General features: G+C 46.4%; 1 pseudogene; it reads right to left on the bottom strand.

Moving 5' to 3' along the window:
• Positions 1–67: 67 nt before the first annotated feature.
• LOC150000316 (small integral membrane protein 8 pseudogene) lies at positions 68–356 on the bottom strand (annotated as a pseudogene).
• Positions 357–20,767: the final 20,411 nt, after the last annotated feature.

The raw sequence follows: 20,767 nt of genomic DNA, 5'->3' as shown, positions 1-20,767 counted from the left end.
TTATAAAGTCTATCATGTGATGATTTCAGAGCCCCTAATGTAGCTCCATGCACAGTAACCAGCACTATTAATCCCACTTAGATGTTTTCCCCATGTAACTGTACCCTCGCTATCAGGAGCTTCATAGAGGTTCTTTTCTTCTCCTGCGTTGCAGGTAGATAACCCATACAAGCCATGCATAGCAAAAGGGTCGCCAATCTGAAAGTCATTACAGGTTTATTAGGCTTCATGAGGAGCTCTGGATTCACAGCACAAAGTAAAGTTGTCATGCAGACCCCTCCGAGCCCTGGGTTTTGAAAGCCTTTCTCTTTGGGTGGTTCCTCTTTAAAGGCTGGAAGCTCAGGTGCTGAGGACATCCCGACTAATGATGATTTATTACCCTGTGCTCCTGAAAAGAGCAACCAATTGATGTTTCTCTTTCACACTGATGTTTCATTCTGTATCTTTTTCCTTCCCTTCCCCTCTCTCTAAAAATAAATAAATAAAATCTATTTTTAAAAAAGTTACAGAGGTTGTGTAAGGGAGCTAGCTGGGCTGTGTGGGCTCATGAAACAAGTTACAGAAGCAAAAGAGGGGCCCTTGGAGCTCAGAAGAAAGGCAAAGGTAAAGCTTTGAAGGAAGGAGATGGGAGAGCACCTCTCTTTTATTTTTCTACATTAGTTATTATCATGTGGAAGGTGACAATTTACTTGTATCCTTAGTGTTACTTTAAAAAAAAAAAAAACTTCCTGTCTCATGATCAGTTATTACTTATCCCACAACTATTGGGTATAATTCTTTTAAAAGTTTTTTTTTTTTTAATTTGTTGCTTCTACTAATATGGAGTTAATACTCTGGGAAATCCTCAGAAGTGATCCAGTATCAAACTCCTGAACTGAGTAGGAATTAAGGCACAGGAAAGTGAAGGACCCACACACAGGTCATTGGAGGAATCTCTGGGGACAGGACATGGGCACCTGCCCATGATTCCCAGGCTCCTTAGCAGGGACCCCTGCCCAGCCTTTGTGACTGGACAGCTTTCCCTTTGCTGGGCCACACACCACAGGCCCTTTGCCTCGCTTCCCCTGGCCCTGTTCATCAGAGCCTGTGGCCTCGATGGTGCCTCCCTCCAGCCCACCACAGAAGTGGCCAAGGGTTCTGGGAGTTTCTGGGGACCAATTCCCGCAGCTGAGGATGCTTCTCAGACTTTCCCAGGCCCTGTGGTGGAGGGAGGGGTGTGCTGGCCACAGTGGAGGATGCAAGACTGTGGCCACTGCACTTCTGGCTGGGAAGGTGAAGGGGTCGGGTGAGCCAGGCCCCCAAGATTATGTGTACCCAAGCAGGAATTTGTGAGAGTATGGGGCAACCTACTGTTGGTTACCACTGGACACTGACTGTGGTGTCAGGCCTCAGTGGGAGTGTTACTGAACAGGGACCAGGCTGGAGTGGGCCAGCCTCAGACCAGCCTGTAGTGTTTGGGTTCTTGACTTCATGTAGGAAAGATTTCACAACACAATTCTAGGTGATTTTGAGAGTACGTTTACTAAAGCTGGGGACAGTGAGACAAAGGAAGGACTTAGGGTAGAAGAAGTAACAGGAGAACCTAGTCGGGGCTCTGCTTCAGCTCTTTAGAAATGTTATAGAAAAGTAGTGAGTCAAGGCAGGGCTGTTCTTAGCTCACTGGAAAATCAGAGAAAAGGGGGCCTGGAGACAGCACTCAGGGTAAGCCCAGGTTGAGCTGCCACTGACCACTGCTCCCCTGGTTGCAAGTCTTCTAGGGGCCCTTAGGGTGTAGGAGGAAGTAAAACTTCATGCCCCACAAGGGGCATGGGCATGCTCTAGAGCGAGCCCACCCTGAGTATTTGTCCTGAGGGCTTTTTGTCTCTGTTCTGTGGGTGAGAATTTTAGGGAAGTGTTTCAGCGGAATATTTATCAGCTTTCCTGGTGTATTTTTAATATGCTGATACACCAAATTGAGCATGTAGGGGAGTTTCGGATTATTCTTTGGTCTGCTTTAGTGTTTTACTTTTATCTTAGGTCTGTCTGGCTTTTAGTGGAGAATTTGTAATTTGTTCCCCTGACTTTATCTGCCCTTGGGTTTAGCTGGCACAAACTGTTACAGGTGGGCAAGGGTAACCAGGTTCTTCATGATCATGGACAGAGTTGAACCAATTACAGTTTATAGCAGAGAGAGATTTATTAGGCGATAGCACACTCCACAGAACATGGGAGGGGCCAATTGTGAGCAGAGAGATTGACCTCATGGGCTGGAGGGATTCTATTCTTATAGGGCAGATATTTCCTGGGTAGTATTGGCAGGCTTTTAAAGTTGCACATGTGCAAGTAGTTATTGTCAGGGCAGCCTTGCTCTGAGAAATCACCCAGAGACCACTGGGATTAGGCAGTGGGTTTATTGAGGGGAAAAAACGGGGAAGAGGGTAGGGGAGAGGCAGCTTCCGAACCAACTCAAGGGCCCATAGGAGCAAGGGGAATGGGGAGAAAAGGAATGGAGAAGAGGGACCAGGGACTGGGGATTCCCGGTCCTCCTCATAGACCCATAGGAGTCCCACCCACACTTCTGCAGGCACCTTTTTTTATACGTCTTTCGGTAAGGGTGAGTTTGCTTATCAACATATTCAGTAGGTAATTTACATCTCATTACTTTTTCCCTCCCACACCAGCTTAGTTAACATATTGGGCTAGGTCCCTTACCATTTCCTCTGGAAACCAGTTCAGTCCATCAACAAATCCTTTGGGAATGGCTAAGTCCATTAGCATTTCCTTTGGGAATGGCTAAGTCCAAGGCCAGGTTGATTAGCATATACCAAACGTCCAGATGTGCATTCTAGCTGTCTCCATGTTCTGACAGTTATATTACTTTTAAGCTACTGCGCATGCAGTTTCCCATGATTTTCCTTGATTGGCCACTCGGGAAGTAGGGCTCACAATGCTAATTTATTATAATGCTATTATAATGAAGCAGGGGTCATGTAGCATCTTCTGCACAGGTGCAGTCATGGTTCACCATGATTCAGCACTTTTCCAGTAAGCGGGGACAACTGGTCTTGGAACAGGGTCTCTGTCCCATATTGATATCCTTTGTCTTAGCCTTGGGTTGCCTCCAGAGTTTCCTCCCTCCTGACTATCTCCTGCCTTCAAAATGGCATTAATTGGGTCTCTGTCCTCTATTTCCCCAACCAAGGAGATGAAAGCTATATAGTCTCTGGTCAGGGAGGAAAGGTATGAACCATTCCCTCTCACGTGTCCTTAGTTAGTGGAGCTAAGGTCTTGTAACTCACCAGTTGGTTGTAGGTTTCTCAAACTTTTTGGCTGTGTTTGTGTTTCTTGTCTCAGTATCCCCATTCCACATGCCCAGGAATCTTCCTAGCTTCTTACTGTCCTATTGCTACCAAGGAAAAGGGGGTTCTTTCATATGACACCTTGATGTAAACCCCAACAATTAATGTTGAGGAAAACAGGCCTTTTCTACAATATTCCAACCTGGGGAGGGCTGTTAGCATTCCTGTTCAGAGCCCTGTTCTCCCATGGGACCCAGCACTTCCTTTGCTCCCCAAAAGGCTATAAACCAAAACCAAGCCCAATAGTTCCCCATCCCTTATCTGTCAGCTCTCTCCTTCAGGATCTGGGGTACGATGTCATCAGCTTCCGTATAACAGTCCAGGAAAACATGTGCTGTGTTACACTGGATCAAGCATGGTTCTCCCCCTTGCAAATGGTTGCTGCCTTATTTGTAAATCTCTTACTGTGGCCTGTGATGCAGCGGGTGTGGTAACCGGTTCTGACCATTCTCAGAACCTCACGCAGGCCCCATATGCTCTTTCCTCACCATTCCATACTCAAAACCCCTCCCATCTCCTTGGGGCCTTGGAAGAACCAAATCTATTTGCATAACTAAGACACTAGCTACCAGCCATAGATATGCAACGACATTTTGAAAGCTGTGCTCTACTGAGTCCCCTCCCCTATCCCCAAACCTTAGGTTCTGGGGAATTTTGGGTACCCCATTCTGTAACACTGTTACAGTAAGTAGGACTCAGTAGGGCAGGTCCTGGCCCACTGGGAGGGTGGAACAGGTCTGAGGTAGCCCCTCTTCTCCCCATAACTGAATGGAGAGAGAACTCAGGGATGAACACTTATTTCCAAATTACCATGTAGATATTTGAAATCAGGATCCATTGGCATTTCAGTTCTCCCATTTCTAGGGCAGAAAGCTTAATGAAATATAAAAAGCAAATAGTTTTCTTAGGGGATTGCCTTTAAAAAGGAAGCTATGGCAAGGTATATAAATGTCTAATCTGTGGATAAAAAAAGGGTGCTGTTAGAAATGACAAATTCCTAATGGGGCAGGTCATGTGAGTAGTCACACCCCAGGCATATAACTTTCTTAGTAAAAGGCTTGGCTTTGCCTTAAGCCAGCCATGTCCATTGTTTCTGTGCATCTGGGTTAACACAGCTTTGAAATTCCTCCTTTTGGACCCCTCCTTCAGAGAGGGAACCGCCCTCAGAAGAACACAGAATCTTAACTATCCTGTAATCCAATCCCTGCCTTGCTTCCTTCCACCTTCAGGTAATCTTCCTTACATTCCTCCTTCCTTACTCCTTAATTTCCAATGCATAAAAGAATCTGCTTCCCTCATTGGGTGGGTCAGTGGATTGATTGCCAGCCTAAGAACCAAAAGGTCACTGTTTCAATTGCGGGCCAGGTTGGGGGCATGTGAGAGGCAACCTAGCTCTTGCACATCATTGTTTCTCTCCCTCTCTTTCTCCCTCCTTTCCACTCGCTCTAAAAATAAATAAAGTCTTTAAAAGAATTTGCAAAAGCTGTTGTTCTTCAGAGCATTTGAGATCTTGCTTCTTGGAATATTATGTCAGTTTGACTCTAAATGTTACAGGGAACCCTCCCCAGGTTCACCACAGCCCCTGGTTTGGGGGAGACAGTGCAGCTTTTAAGGTATTTTGCCTATCTATAGCTGATATCTAGTTTCTTAGTTATGCAAATAGATGTTCATGTGACCAACCACCCCACTTTGCTTGGTAATGTTACAGAGTGAACCTGGCTACAGGTTCCATTAGTCCCATCTGGGTTTGCCAAAACTGTTACAGAGTGAAAGGGAGTTCTTTCACGTGGCACCTTGGTGTAAAACCCAACAACTAGTGTTGAGGAAACAGGTCTTTATTTACAGTATCCCAACCTGGGGAGGGCAGTGAGCACTTCAGCTCAGAGCCCTGTTCTCCCACGAGACCCAGCACTTCCCTTGCTCCTGTGAGAAATGCTCATGATAAAAACCGGGACACAGGACTTGAGCAGCAAAGCAAGTCTGCAGGGTCAGACACACCATAAAGCTAAGAGAATGTGCGTACCGGGTAGACAAAGAAAACTGGTTTTATAGTAATGCGTTTAGCTCCCCCTCCCTAACGTGATTAGCTCTCCCTCCCTTCTCCTTCTCCCCTGTTTCTCCATTACTGGTTACTCCAGGGTTACAATGTAATGCGATTATCTAAATGCCCCTTTTGTGATTTGTAAATATGCTAATGTTGTCAACTTCCTTCTCAGAGATCCTCTAATTACATTTACCCTTGAGACCCTCTGATTACATTTGCCCTTTGTTACTAATGATTTTCTACTGGTTTGGGAGTCACTATTTCCCTGTTTTTTACACTCCCCAAAAGGCTAGAAGCCAAACACATGCCTAGAATTTCCCGATCCCTTATTTGTCAATTGTCTCCTTCAGGATCTGAGGTACAATGTCATCAGCCTCCATATAACAGTCCAGGAAAGCATGTGCTTTACCGTTTCAAAGCCACATGTTATTTTCCCTTTCAAAGCCACATGAAGATCTCTGCCCTACTTGCAAACCGCGTGGATCTCCTCTCTTTTCCTCTTCCTCTTTTCTAAAATGGTTGCTGCCTATTTTTAAATCTCTGACTGTGTCCTGTGACACAGTGGACTTGGTAACCAGTTATGACCATTCACAGAACCTTGCACAGGCTGTGTATGCTCTTTCTACACCATTCCATGGTCAAAACCCCTCCCATTTCTTGGAGCCTTGAGAAAGTAGCTACTAGCCATAGTCATGCAAAGGCATCTTAAAAGCTGTTCTCTTTTTCCCATCCCCCAACCCGCAGGCTCTGGGGATTTTTAGACACCCCCACTCTGTAACAGTAACATACATGTTTGGTTGGGATGTTTCTTGCTTGAACAAATTATTATGTTGTACCTCTAAAACTAATGTAATATTGTATGTCAATTGTTAAATTATTGTATGTCAGTGTAGGGGCACCAAATATTCCCTGTAAAAAGTTTCAGAGGTCTTCTAAATATGTAAATATGTAGGGGCTTCAGATGTTCTTTGTAAGAAGTAGCAAAGGCCTGCTGAAAAGCCTTAAAAAAAAAAAAAAAAAGAATGTTACAGCTACTCAGTGATTTACAAGTTAAAAGATCTCAGCTTAGCCCCTATCTCCTTCCATTTGGTTATGACTTGTTTATAACTCTTGTAGAGTTATGTCTTACAAAGTGTCTAGCCTTCTTGCAAAATTAATTGGTTTACAAAAAGTTTGACCTAACTAAAAGGCTGCAGCTGCAAGCTAAAAATAACCTTATAGCCTTGAGAATTTCTGTTCCTGTTACTGCCAAGACATTCCTGCAGTCCTGCCCAGCCCCCTCTTCCTAAGGCTGTTTCCCGCCAAAGAAGAAAAAAGGGGCACCACCAGTATATAACCCAGCGTTTAGACTCCATTGTACATCGGAGTGTGTTAGAGACCAGCTCAGGGTCTGCCAAACTGGCCAGAAATTATTAAAATCCTTTGCTTACTTTATACACTGCTTCAGAGTGTTCAATCTCGCCTATGTAGCTGTAACATCAGTAATTCAAAAATAAATTATATATAAAAAAAAACAACTCCCTGCCTGATGTAGCTTGTTTGGTTGGGTGATGTCCCACAAACCGAAAGGTCATAGGTTCAATTCCCAGTCAGGGCACATGCCTGCGTTGCCTCCTGGTCTCAGGTTAGGGCGAGGGAGAGAGACAACCAACAGATGTTCCTCTCATACATCAATGTTTCTGTCCCTCTCTTTTCTCTACCTTCCTCTTTCTCTAAATAAATACATAAACAAAATCTTAAGAAAAATATAAGAAAGCAACCAGGTCATATATATCTCTAAGTTTAGATGTGTTTTTGTTGATGTAAATTAAAGAAATAAGCAAGAGCTAAAGGCTAGAACTGCTCCAGCCAGGTGGGGGCGGGAAGCTTAGTGGAGTGTTGTGTCCTTAGTCCTCTGGAATTACAATGAACACTCCCAGATCTGTGGCCCACTGCCCAAGGGCCAGGGACCTTCAGGGCAGTGTCAGGGCAGCCTTGCTCTGCAAAATCACCTGGAGACCTCTGTGGGATCAGGCAATGGGTTTATTGAGGGAAAAAGGGGAAGAGAGTGGAGGGGAGAGGCAACTTCTGGACTGACTCGAGGGCCTGTAGGAGCAAGGGGAATAGGGAGCAAAGGAATGGAGACCCCTGATCCTCCACGCAAGCCCATAGGAGTCCCACCCAGACTTCTGCATGTGTGCTTTTTAAACTTGCCAACCGCACATTTTATTGATAGTGAGTTGTGAGTTTGTTGTATTAGCATATTCAGTAGATCATTTGCATTTCATTGCTTCCCCCTGTGAGAAACGCTCACAATAAAAACTGGGACACAGGACTTGAGCAGTAAAACGAGGCCTTTATTCACGAGTCTGCAGAGCAGGGCGCACCCTCATAGCCAGGAGAACGTGCGCGCCAAATAGACAAAGGAACCTGGTTTTATAGTCTTAGCTTCCCCACCCTAAAATTGCCATTCTAAGGTGAGAGCGATTAGCTTCCCCGCCCTAACGCAACTAGTTTCCCCTCCCCTCTCCTTCTTCCCCGTTTCTCCATGACCGGATACTCAGGAGGTACAATCTAACGCGTTCATCTAAATACCCCTATTGTGATTTGTGAATATGCTAATACTGTCCACTCCCTTCCCAGAGATCCTTTAATTACATTTGCCCTTAAGACCCTTTAATTACATTTGCCTTTTGTTACCAATGACTTTGCTACTGGTTTGGGAGTCACTATGACCTTGTTTCTAACAATTTCCCCCTGTCTCTTTTGGAAAATTGACTACTCAAACCATTCTATTAATCCCTTCAAATCTAAGGAGGATTTCTTGACTTTCTTCCTCATAGTTAGGATTCCCTTGGGTCTCTCGGAGGAGGAGATTATGAAAAGTTGCTGGCATCTGTTTAGTTAGTGCAGTCTCAATTAGTCTTCGAACTAAACCTCTGAGGCATGGAATACAGCAGCCTAAAGCTGTGAGGATGCCTGCTACCACTATGAGGGATACCAGAGCTGATGAGATCATTCCTTTCCAGTTGCCAAACCAATTTTCTAACCATTCTGTTATGGGATTGTCAATACCTGAGTTTTCTGCTAGTTTATATGCTAAGGTAGTTAGTGCCTGCAGAGCCTTAGTGATAGATTCATCAGGGGCTGTATTATTAGGGATAAAGGTGCAACACTGCCCCCCAAGCATTACACATACACCTCCCTTTTCTGCCAGCATCATATCCAGTGCCATCCTGTTCTCCCAAGCCTCTCGACTGGTGGCATCTAATTGTTGAGCGATTCCTTCTATGGCATTCCTACTATAATTGATAAACCTCTGCTGGTTATAATAAATATAGTTTATCCAATCAATATTTTTATTAACGGTTGACCACCAGAAAAGCACTGACTCAAACCCTGCTGCTATTTGATTTCTAGCTTTAAACTCATTTGGAACTCCTCTGGGGACTCCAATGGCGTCAATATAGATATGAGGATCAAAGGATCCACCAGGCACCACTGACCTCTTTTCCCTGGCAGGGGCAGTCTAGTCTGGACCAGTTTTGGAAATGCTAGGGTAAGTGGGATAGCCAATTGAACCAGGGCACAGGTTCCACTCCACCTGTCAGGTAGGATTTTCAGAGACTCCTCTGCCCACAATACCACCAGACATCTGCTCTGGGGACTTGGAGGGGAATATAGTCGCCAGCCCCACTGTGAAGGTGGCTCGCATTTCTGGTATGAGTGTTACAGAAACAGGGGAGTCCAAAAATCCCCAGAGTTTGCTGCTGGGGGATGGGGAGAAGTAAGCAGCTTTTCAAATGCTTCCACATGCCTGAGGCTGGTGGCTACTGTCTTTCTTATGCAAATGGATTTAATGCATCCAAAGCCTGAGGCAGATGGGAGGAGTCTTGAACCAGGGGACAGTATGGAAAGCACACAGAGCCTACGTAAGGGTCTGTGAATGGTCAGAACTGTTTGCAACGCCCACTGCGTCAGATGACGCAGTCAGGGATATATAAGCAGCTGCAGACATTTTAGCTCAGACTCTCTCAGACTCTCTCTGGCGCTCGGACTCTCTCTGGCTCTGGCTCGTGCTCTCACTCTGGGACTCTCGCTCTCTGGCTCGCGCTCTCGCTCTGGCGCTCTGACTCGGACTCTCTCTCTCAAGCTCTGGCACTCAGACTCTCTCAGACTCTCGCTCTGACTCTCTCTGGCATGCTCGGGCTCTCGCTCTGAGACTCTCTCAAGCTCTCATTCGGGCTCTGGCTCTCACTGGCACTCTGGCTCTCACTCTGGCGCTCTGACTCGGGCTCTCACTCTAGCTCTCGGGCTCTCTCGCTCTCTCGCTCTCGTGTGCTCCCTCCACGTGGCTTGGTGAAGGGGCCTTCTCCATGTGGCTTGGAGAAGGGGTCTCCAGGCTGCTTTAAGAGACTCTCGCCATGCAGTTTTGAGAAGGAGAGAAGATCCATGCGGTTTGCAGGAAGAAGGCAGTTTGCAAGGAGGCTGAGAATCCAGGCGGTCCTGCATTGAGAGCTGGAGGGCACCACAGCACAGAAAGGACCTCCCCAATCAGATTGAATTATTGGCAGCTGCTGGTAAAGCTGAACTGTGTTTGGAAAGCAGGGAAATGGTTTCTCTGACTTTCCCAAAACTATCCTGGTTTGGAAGTGGGGGAGGCAAGGATATGTGTTTGTGGGTATTTTAAAGAGCATAAGACTTAACAACAGAAATCCGCAAATAACTAAATCTATATAGCTGTTAAATAAACAATTCTTTTTCTTTTCACCAAACTCTGGTATTGAGAGTTATAATTTTGGCGGCGGGCAATCGGGCCCCTAACTAAAGAGCCCGTGGGTTTGTTTTCAACTGGAGTAGCCCAGGGGTTCTGTAACAATTTGGCCACCCAGATGGGACGTTAATAATTGCCCGTGGCAGGTCGACCCCCTTGGGAGACACCTTCTGAGGGCGCCGACCGCCTAAGTACGCCTGTGTGGTGAAAAGAAAACAGAACTGGGAAGAGATTAGAGAAGTAAGGTTGTTTGCTAAAAATTATTTCTGAGCATTTCTGAAATAATGGCATCGTGGATACTAGATTTGTTTGTCCGGTTAGGAGAATTCCTGGAAGTAATAGAATTATGGATGCCGGAGTGGTATATATGTTTTCTAGTCCTTGGGATTGTTTTGGTTATAGCCATTAGCATGTATGTCTGGGTTAATAAGAGCAGTTCTGGGCAAGTCCCTGATGGCAGCCCGCTGGGAAGAATTTTGGAAAATTGGGATAAATACTGTTGTTATCCTATGACTAGAAAAATATTAATTTATTATTGTAACACTGTTTGGCCTGAGTATGTTCTGGGTGGTAAGAAAAGGTGGCCTGTGAATGGTTCTCTGAATTACCATGTGATTAATCAATTAAAGGGGTACTGTCTGCAATCGGGAAATTGGGAAGATGTTTATTATCTAAATGCATTTGTAGAGTTGCATAATAAGACCTTAGCAGAAATGGAGGCCCAAATAATGGTGCAGAGGAAAAAAGAGGTCTCAAAGCCTTTTCCTGAGAGTCAAACGCCGGAAGAAAGGGAGAATGAGGAAGTAGCCCTCTTTAATTCTCTAAATCCGGGAGACAAAGGCCCTAATTTGGCACCAAGCCAGGCACATGTGGGGGCGGTTCAGGAGGCCATAGCTTCCGCAGCAGTGGCTCCACCTCCTCTGCAGGAGGCCCAGGCTTCCGGGGCGGCGGTTCCTGTGGCGCAGCGCCCTCTGCAGGTGGAGGTTGCTTCCACCATACCACCTCCAGAGATGGAAGTGGCTTCCGTGGTGCCCGCCCTTTTGCAAACTCAAGGGACTTCTCTCGCACCACCCTTTTTGGAGCCAGCCTCTGAAATGACTGCAAAGTCAATGACTCCACCCTTACAGGAGGAGGAGTGGGTCTCCCCCGCCAGAACCCGCCAAGGAACTCAGTATAGTCAGGGGGCCTCCCAATTTGGAGCAAGCCAATTCCCTCTACGGCAGTACCCAATAGGTGGAATAAATCAGCAAGGCCAGCCCTCTGGCTACTATTGGGCCCATACTCCATTTTCCACTTCAGATTTGCTAAATTGGAAAAATTCTAACCCCTCATATAGGGAAGATCCTCAGAAAATGGCAGAGCTTGTTGCCTCCATTTTTGCCACTCATAACCCGAACTGGGCAGATGTACAGGCTCTCCTAAATATTCTGCTAACTGGGGATGAGAGGCGACTGGTTACAAGTAAGGCTAATGAAGAGGCTCAGCGTCTCCATGGAGAGGATCCCCATGGGACCCCCGACCCAACTGTGGCAATTCCTTGGACAGAGCCTAACTGGGACCCAAATGCTGGAGGCCTAGTTCCTTTGAAACACTACAGGAAGTGTATATTGGAAGGACTTAGAAAAGGAGTACCCAAGCCAAAAAGCCTGAATATGGTACAGACTATTCAGCAAAAACCAGATGAGGATCCTTCTGAGTTCTTAGAGAGGATCTATCAAGCCTATAGAAAGTACACTGATGTTGATCCACAGGCACAAGAGAACATAAGAATGGTGAACATGACATTTATTGGGCAGAGTGCCCCAGATATTAGACGGAAACTCCAGCGTATAGATGGAGTATTAGGAATGAGCCCCTCTCAGTTAGTGGACATCGCATTTAAAGTTTACCACGCAAGGGGAGTAGAAAAGAGAAGACAGGACCTGATGTTCTTTAAAACAGGCTGGAGAGGCCAAAGGAAGAAACAGGACCCTAAAGAGAGGAGGAAAGAGCCATTGGGCAAGGACCAGTGTGCCTATTGCAGAAAGAAGGGCCATTGGAAAAATGAGTGTCCAAATCGTAAGAAGGGAAGTAGAAATGAAAACCCTTGCACCCATTCAGACCTGGGGACAGAGTCTTACTGAAGAACTGAAAGACGCAAGGTCCCGAACAGCAGCTGGCTGAACAATGGACTGGTCCCTATGATGTTTTGCTAACAACACATTCTTCGCTGAAGCTGGTAGGAATCAAGTCCTGGATACACCACACACCCGGTAAAACGAGCACCGCCTGAGGAGGACACAGACCCTGCTGCTGTGACTGACACCGAAAGGGAAAGTTGGACCTGCACTCTGGAAAAAGATTTGAAATTACTCTTTTGAAAAAAAGGACAGTGAACTGAAACACAGATTAAAAGTGTTTCTTTTGCTTTAGGCATGTGCTTGCAAATCTAGGGAATTTTAGCTGCCAAATACTGAGTTTGGGTAGAGTCCTTTACAGTGTGGAAAAGAATTGGAAATGGGTTATGGTTAAATCTGAATGGGTAAACATATAGAAAGGTTGTGAAAGTTTTTAAACCTGGGAAAAGGGAAACCTCAACTACTTGTGGTCTAATTGTATGGTTACTGTACCTCTGTATTGGCATTTAGCCATTGGGGACCTAGGAAAGGTCATTTGGAATTCCCTGTATTGGTTTGGCATTAGCCACTGGAGACCTATGTAAGGTCTAGAATTCTCTGAGGCCCTGGAAGGGTCTGGAATTCTTTGGTTTGGCATTAGCCATTGGTGACCTAGGAAAGGTCATCTGGAATTCCCTGTATTGGTTTGGCATTAGCCACTGGAGACCTATGTAAGGTCTAGAATTCTCTGAGACCTAGGAAGTGTCTGGAATTCTCTGTATTGGTACTGGCCATATAATCTGAAAGGAAAATTGAGGTTTCCCAGAGAAAGTTAAAAAAAAAAAAAAACTTCACATGTAGGAAAGTGAACAAAAGAAAGTATAAGGCATGGAAATGCAATTTTGGGAATATTAGAAGGACAAGGATTTTCCTTCACACTGTGTATTTTTCTCCTATCTGACCCCTCCAGAATTTGGCAATTTAAAGGAGTAAGAAATGACATTAGGTTTCTTTGCATAAAACTAAAAAGACCAGTTGTTAATAAAGGTATTGTTAACCAAGACTTTTGACTGGAGTGACATGCCTGAAGGAGGCATGCTTAGGCTCTGGTTGTTACCAGAAAGCCCTGAGGAACTGGACTTGACTTTTGAAGCTAAGGAAAGCCCAGAAGGAAAAAGGCCTGACACCTTGGTTGGTTGTGCGGTTCACGGCAGTCTTTCCAGGGAAGGAACGAAGGTTGCTTTCCTGAAAGATGGCTGGAAAGAACCTTAAGGCACAATGGAAAACCCAAAGAACTTGGGAAAGCAGGTGTTTGCAGGCAAGGCTGAATGGCAGGTATGTGGCTCAGCTTCTGTGCCCTGATGGGCAGACAAAAGTCAACATGAAGGTTCCTTGCGTAAGTTCCAGCATAGTAGACTTAAAGATCATATGTGATCAATCACTGCTATTGTTGTGTTTATGCAAATGAACAGGCTAAATTAAAAACTGGACTTAATGCAGTCCCTTTACTGGCAAGGAGGGTGATCTTAAGGAGAAAAATCATGACTTAAGAAAAATTGCAATGCTCAGTGCAGCTAACTGTCTATAAAGTTTGTTTTCCATTTGAAAGTTAAACCAAGTCTGTGACATTATCAAGAATGCTTTATTTACAGGCAAGAAGAATGTCAAATGCCTTGCAACTGGAGGTCTTCCCAATAAGACAGTCTCTCAGATTAAGAGACTGGTTTGTGAACTGTGTTGTGTAAATTAACATGCATGTTCTTTCTGTTTTCATAGGGCATAAGCCTATGATCTCTACCTGAGTAATTATCTGTACATATAGGCCTCACTTAAGAAGCCCATCTGCATTGCCACCTCCTGAGACTCAACGGTTTGGCTGAACTAAGTGGCTGAGTTGGTGAAGTATGGGGTGGTCTGCAGGCTTCACTTTAAAACTGGTTTCTTTTCTGTCCTAATGGCTTGGACAGAAAGGGCCCAGAGGTCTGAGAGGGGGGAAATCCAAAATTTATACCCCTCAGCCCAAGCTAAGTATAGTGGGCAAAAGGGCTTTGGATAGGTGTGACATGCCCTGCACACCTTCCTCCAAAGAAGCCATTTCTTTTCCTAACGTGGGGCATTGAAAAATTAACTCCTGCCTTTTGTATATAGTGGTTGTAGGTTGAATTGTGTTTTTTTTTAACCCTGTTGCCAAATCTGTTGCCCTCAGAATATGACAAGAATGCCAGCTTGTCCAGCAGTACCAGCCCTTGGAAACCAAGCATGCTGCTACCCAGGAATAGCCAACTGACCTGGACTCTGCAAGATTCTTCCCCATGTGGGAAGGGCACCCTCCCCTACATCCCCACTCTTATTAGGGATTTCTAGACCCGAGGGTAGGTAGGACGATGACCACGTTCAGCAGGAAGCAGTTAGAGGAGCATGAGACCTTCGCCCATTGTCCTTTATAAGATTATAAAGGGTCTTAGTCTGAAAGGGGGGAAACTGTTACAGAAACAGGGGAGTCCAAAAATCCCCAGAGTTTGCTGCTGGGGGATGGGGAGAAGTAAGCAGCTTTTCAAATGCTTCCACATGCCTGAGGCTGGTGGCTACTGTCTTTCTTATGCAAATGGATTTAATGCATCCAAAGCCTGAGGCAGATGGGAGGAGTCTTGAACCAGGGGACAGTATGGAAAGCACACAGAGCCTACGTAAGGGTCTGTGAATGGTCAGAACTGTTTGCAACGCCCACTGCGTCAGATGACGCAGTCAGGGATATATAAGCAGCTGCAGACATTTTAGCTCAGACTCTCTCAGACTCTCTCTGGCGCTCGGACTCTCTCTGGCTCTGGCTCGTGCTCTCACTCTGGGACTCTCGCTCTCTGGCTCGCGCTCTCGCTCTGGCGCTCTGACTCGGACTCTCTCTCTCAAGCTCTGGCACTCAGACTCTCTCAGACTCTCGCTCTGACTCTCTCTGGCATGCTCGGGCTCTCGCTCTGAGACTCTCTCAAGCTCTCATTCGGGCTCTGGCTCTCACTGGCACTCTGGCTCTCGCTCTGGCGCTCTGACTCGGGCTCTCACTCTAGCTCTCGGGCTCTCTCGCTCTCGTGTGCTCCCTCCACGTGGCTTGGTGAAGGGGCCTTCTCCATGTGGCTTGGAGAAGGGGTCTCCAGGCTGCTTTAAGAGGCTCTCGCCATGCAGTTTTGAGAAGGAGAGAAGATCCATGCGGTTTGCAGGAAGAAGGCAGTTTGCAAGGAGGCTGAGAATCCAGGCGGTCCTGCATTGAGAGCTGGAGGGCACCACAGCACAGAAAGGACCTCCCCAATCAGATTGAATTATTGGCAGCTGCTGGTAAAGCTGAACTGTGTTTGGAAAGCAGGGAAATGGTTTCTCTGACTTTCCCAAAACTATCCTGGTTTGGAAGTGGGGGAGGCAAGGATATGTGTTTGTGGGTATTTTAAAGAGCATAAGACTTAACAACAGAAATCCGCAAATAACTAAATCTATATAGCTGTTAAATAAACAATTCTTTTTCTTTTCACCAAACTCTGGTATTGAGAGTTATAATTTTGGCGGCGGGCAATCGGGCCCCTAACTAAAGAGCCCGTGGGTTTGTTTTCAACTGGAGTAGCCCAGGGGTTCTGTAACATGAGTGCATGTTCGGAGTTCTCCCACAGGGGTACCCGAATTCGCTTCCCACCTAGAGAGGCAAGAAGAATAATTCATGGGTCCCACTGAGTATGGAGGGAGGGATTGAGTCCCATTACTCCTTATAGAGGGAAAGAGGAGAGACAAGCTTCTGCAAGTCCCATTTCCCCATGCATTCTCATCCTGGTAGAGAGCGAGCATACAGGCCATTCCCGAGGGGTCAGAGTCCCAGCCTAGTGGAAATGGTACAACCTGTGCCTGGGGTCTCCCTGTGGTACAAGCATAACAGTTGCTTTTATTCAGGGAATTAACAGCAAATTTGACCCATTCTACCCAAGCATTTGCGTCTCCGTACCCAGTCTCTATCTCTAAGGTTTGTCTGAGATCTAATACCTCAGAAACTTTTACCTTGGCTGGATTATTCTGGGGTCTTTTCTGAGGTGTTTCTGAGGTCCGGCTGGGGGAAGTTAGATTTTCTAGGGAAGGAGTAGTTGTCACTAAGTGAAGACCTAGCCACCCTACTGGATTTATGTCAGATACATTAGCTTTTAGGCCATAAAGTCTGGCAGCCACATGGGGTTCCTGACTTAAGGTCTGTGGCTGGTTCAGTGTCAGAAGAAGAGGGTTGCACTGGAAAGGCTGGCAGTTTCGGGAAGGAGCTCCTTGGTGCAAAAGAGAGACCAGTTTAAAGTGAAGCCCACTGACCAACCCATACTTCGCCAACCCAACCACTTAGTTCAGCCAAACTGTTGAGTCTCAGGAGGCAGCAATGCAGATGGGCTTCTTAAGTGAGGCTTCTATGTACAATCACTCAGGTAATGAGATTATAGGCTTATATCCTATGAAAACAGAAAGAACACACACATGTTTATTCACACAACACAATTCACAAACCAATTTCTAAATTTGCAAGACTGTCTTATTGGGAAGACATCCAGTTGCAAGGCATTTGATATTCTTCTTGCCTGTAAATTAAGCATTGTTGATATCACAGACCTGGTTTAACTTTTGAATGAAAACAAACTTTTAATTAAAATAAACTTTATAGACACAGCTGCACTAGTTTATAGTCTACCACTGATCATTGTGATTTTCCTCAAATCACGATTTTTCTCCCTAAGATTACCCTCCTCGTTATTAAAGGGACTGCATTAAGTCCAGTTTTAATTTAGCCTGTTCATTTGCATAAATACAACAAGAGCAGCCATTGATAGCATAAATCTTTTAAGTCTGCTTTGCTGGAACTTACACAAGGAACCTTCAGGATTACCTTTAGTCTGCCCTCTGGGCACAGAAGCTGAGCCACATACCTGCCATCTGGCCTTGCCTGTAAAACCCATGCTTTTTACAAATTCTTCAAGCTTTCCATTGTGCCTTAAGTTTCTTCCTAGCCATTTATTAGGGAAGCAATCTTCGTTTTTTTCCCTAGAAAGATTGCCATGGACCGCACAACCAGCCAAGGTGCCAGGCCTTTCCCTCGTGGGCTTTCATTAGCCTAAGCATGCCTCCTTCAGGCATGACATTCCAGTCAAAGCCTCGGCTGACATAACCACCATTAGCAACTGTCTTTTTAGTTTTATGCAAAGAAACCTAATGTAATTACTTCTTTAAATTGCCAAGTTCTGGAGGGATCAGGTAGGGAGAAAAATATACAGTGTGAAGGAAAATTCTTGTCCTTCTAATATTCCCTAAAATTGCATTTCCATGCCTTATACTTTCTTTTGTTCACTTTCCTACATGTGAAGTTTTTTAAATTTTCTCTGGGAAACCTCAATTTTCCTTTCAGATTATATGGCCAGTACCAATACAGAGAATTCCAGACCCTTCCTAGGCCTCAGAGAATTCTAGGTCTCCAACAGCTAAATGCCAAACCAATACAGGGAATTCCAAATGACCTTTCATAGGTCCCCAATGGCTTAATGCCAATACAGAGGTACAGTAACTATACAATTAGACCACAAGTAGTTGAGGTTTCCCTTTTCCCAGGTTTAAAAACTTTCACAACCTTTCTATACATTTTTATGACTTTCCAGACTTTCTGCAACATTCACAAACTTTCCATATATTTACCCATTCAGATTTAACCATAACCCATTTCCAATTCTTTTCCACACTGTAAAGGACTCTACCCAAACTCAGTATTTAGCAGCTAAAATTTCCCTAGATTTGTAGATATTCTGCAGTTTTCTGAAGCTTAGACCTTGCAAACACCTGTCATGCAGCAATGACTTGAATGTTTAGACATATACCATTTTGCAAACAAAGCACATCACCTTAAGAGCATATCTAACCCACCATTTTGCCCACTTCAAAGATGGCGGCAGCATTATATGCAGCATCTTTGAAGACAGTGGCACCCATAAGTACCACCCACAAGATGGTGGCAAACCCACGTGACTTATCCACCATGGTGGAGCACTCACGTGGCTTACCCTAAATGGCAGTATACCTATGAGGCTTAGTGTCCAAATCACAACCTTCATGCAGGCTCTGGAGGGAGAGACCCATTTCTCCTCCTGCAGAGGTGGAGTCATTGGCTTTGCAGTCACTTCAGAGGCCATAACCAAAAGGCGTGCTGAGAGGGAAGTCCCTTGAATCTGCAGACGGGTGGGCACTGCAGAAGCCACGCTCACCTGCAGAGGGGGCTGCACCCCAGGAGCCTCCGATGCTGCTGCCGGAACCGCCCCCACCTGGGGAGAGGGCTGTGCCGCGGGAGCCGCCCCTACCTGCGGAAGGGGTGGTGCCATGGGAGGCGCCTTTACCTGGGCGCAGTTTGGCGCCAAAACAGTTCCTTTGTCTCCCGCATTTAGAGAGTTAAAGAGGGCTACTTCCTCATTCTCCTCCTCTTTTCTAACATACACTTTCTGAGCTTCCCTGAAGAGTTTTTCAGTTGCTTTAATTGGCCCATTCACTTACTTTTTGCAATTTCTTACAAATATTTGGCCAGTTTCTGTTACAATGGTGACTTTTAAGAGTCCCTGTCCCACTGCATTCTCTGGATTTAGACCAGAATACTTCATTTTTTCCCTGAGCTTCTGCAGGGATCTGATGGAGCTGTATTTCGAATGCCTTGGAGACATTCTGTGCATGGGGAATGGACTCTTTGATTTCCCTGATGATGAAGCTCCTAAGGTCTTTCATTTGAGCCCTAGCCTCCGGCCTGTTATCCCAATCAGGGTCTATACTGGGAAACTTCTGTTAGGCCGGGACAGTTTCCTGACCGGGGGGATGTTCCCTTTCCCATATTCCTCATAGCAGCCCATCTGATCACTCCCTTCTCTTCCCCACTGAAGATATCTGGTATAGACATTAATTCTGTCCACATGTATATGCGGGGTCCGGGGAACTGATCTAATTATTCTGCCAGTCCAAGGGGGTCCTTTACCAAGCGCTTCATATTGCGTTTGAAGTTTCTAACTTCAGTGCTTGTTGAAGGAGCATTTGACATATCTAATATGTCCTGGACCCCTGGAGACTTCCCTAAAGGGAAACCGGCTGCTCTGAGGGAATGGGGAAGTTCTTTAGGTCTTGCTTACATTGTTTCAATTCCTTTCTTAATTTAGATAAGTTGCCACCAGCGCCGTAGGTGTCATGGGGACGGATACTGGTGGGGTATCTGCTAGGTGTTCCTGGCCTCTTCCGTCTGTACTGTCCATCCACGGTGCCTCTGCCCAGTTGGCCGCCGGCTGGCCAGGGCTATAAGGCAGTGGGAGACAGGACAGAGGGTCCCAGGCCTTCTCTTTTTCTTTTTTACAGGGAAGAGACCTGCGGATCTGCTGGTAGGTGGTGATCAGCAGAGAGCATATTCCCTCTCTTCCTTAAAGGCTGATGCCTGGCCCTGGCTGTTGTGACCCAGTGGACCCAGCACCAGCCCACGAACCAAGTGTCGCCGGTTCAACTCCCAGTCAGGGCACACGACCAGGCCACACGCCAGATCCCCAACTGGGGGCACGAGCGAGAGGCAACCACACAGCGATGCCCCTCTCTTCTTTCTCCAAAAACAAACAAACAAACAATCCAAAAAAGCTGAACACACATATAAGACCAGGGCTTGACAAATCCAACATTCATCAGACCCAAATCGGGGCTAGGAGACAGATTTCCCCTAAATGGGTTCCTTTGGCCAAAGGAAACAACAATAATTTACCATTGTCTGTTCTTCCTTACTTTTGGTCCCCACCCCTAGGCCTAAAATTTCCATTTCCCATCCTCAGCTGATTCCCGTGGCTGAATCCGGCTGTGTTCTCAACCTAACAGACCCAGCAGAGGGGCACTCCACACTTGCTTACTTGCACACAGACCGAGATGCTTCGTTCATCTCCGGCCGCTTCCCTCACAGGACAATGGACCCAGCGGAGGTGCACTCCGGCCGTTCCCTCACGGGAGAACGGACCCAGCGGAGGTGCACTCCGGCCATTTCCTCACAGGACAACGGACCCAGCGGAGGAGCACTCCGGCCGTTCCCTCACAGGAGAACGGACCCAGCGGAGGTGCACTCCGGCCGTTTCCTTCACGGGACAACGGACCCAGCGGAGGTGCATTCCGGCCGTTCCCTAACGGGAGAACGGACCCAGCGGAAGAGCACTCCAGCCGTTTCCCTCACGGGAGGACGGACCCAGCGGAGATGCACTCCGGCCGTCTCCCTCACGGGACAGCGGACCCAGCAGAGAGGCACTCCACACTCGTACCAGCCACACACACAACTCGTACCAGCCACACGCACAACTCGTACCAGCCACACGCACAATCAGCTTCCCGAGGATGCCCAACCACCAAGGTAGTACTTAAGTCCAATTTTCCTACCTTGGCCCATGCACGAGGTTGCCTGGTTGCCGCGGTGTTTGCTTTTGTTTCCCCCTGCGTCGATCCACTGCTGTCCCAACAAGAAGTCTCGGGTCGTTTCTGGACACTG

This window comes from Furipterus horrens, unplaced genomic scaffold (genome assembly GCF_987537825.1).
Source record: "Furipterus horrens unplaced genomic scaffold, mFurHor1.1.pri manual_scaffold_10, whole genome shotgun sequence".
Taxonomy (NCBI): Eukaryota; Metazoa; Chordata; class Mammalia; order Chiroptera; family Furipteridae; genus Furipterus; species Furipterus horrens.
Note: the sequence above shows the minus strand (reverse complement) of the source record. Positions and strands in the feature narration are given on the sequence as shown.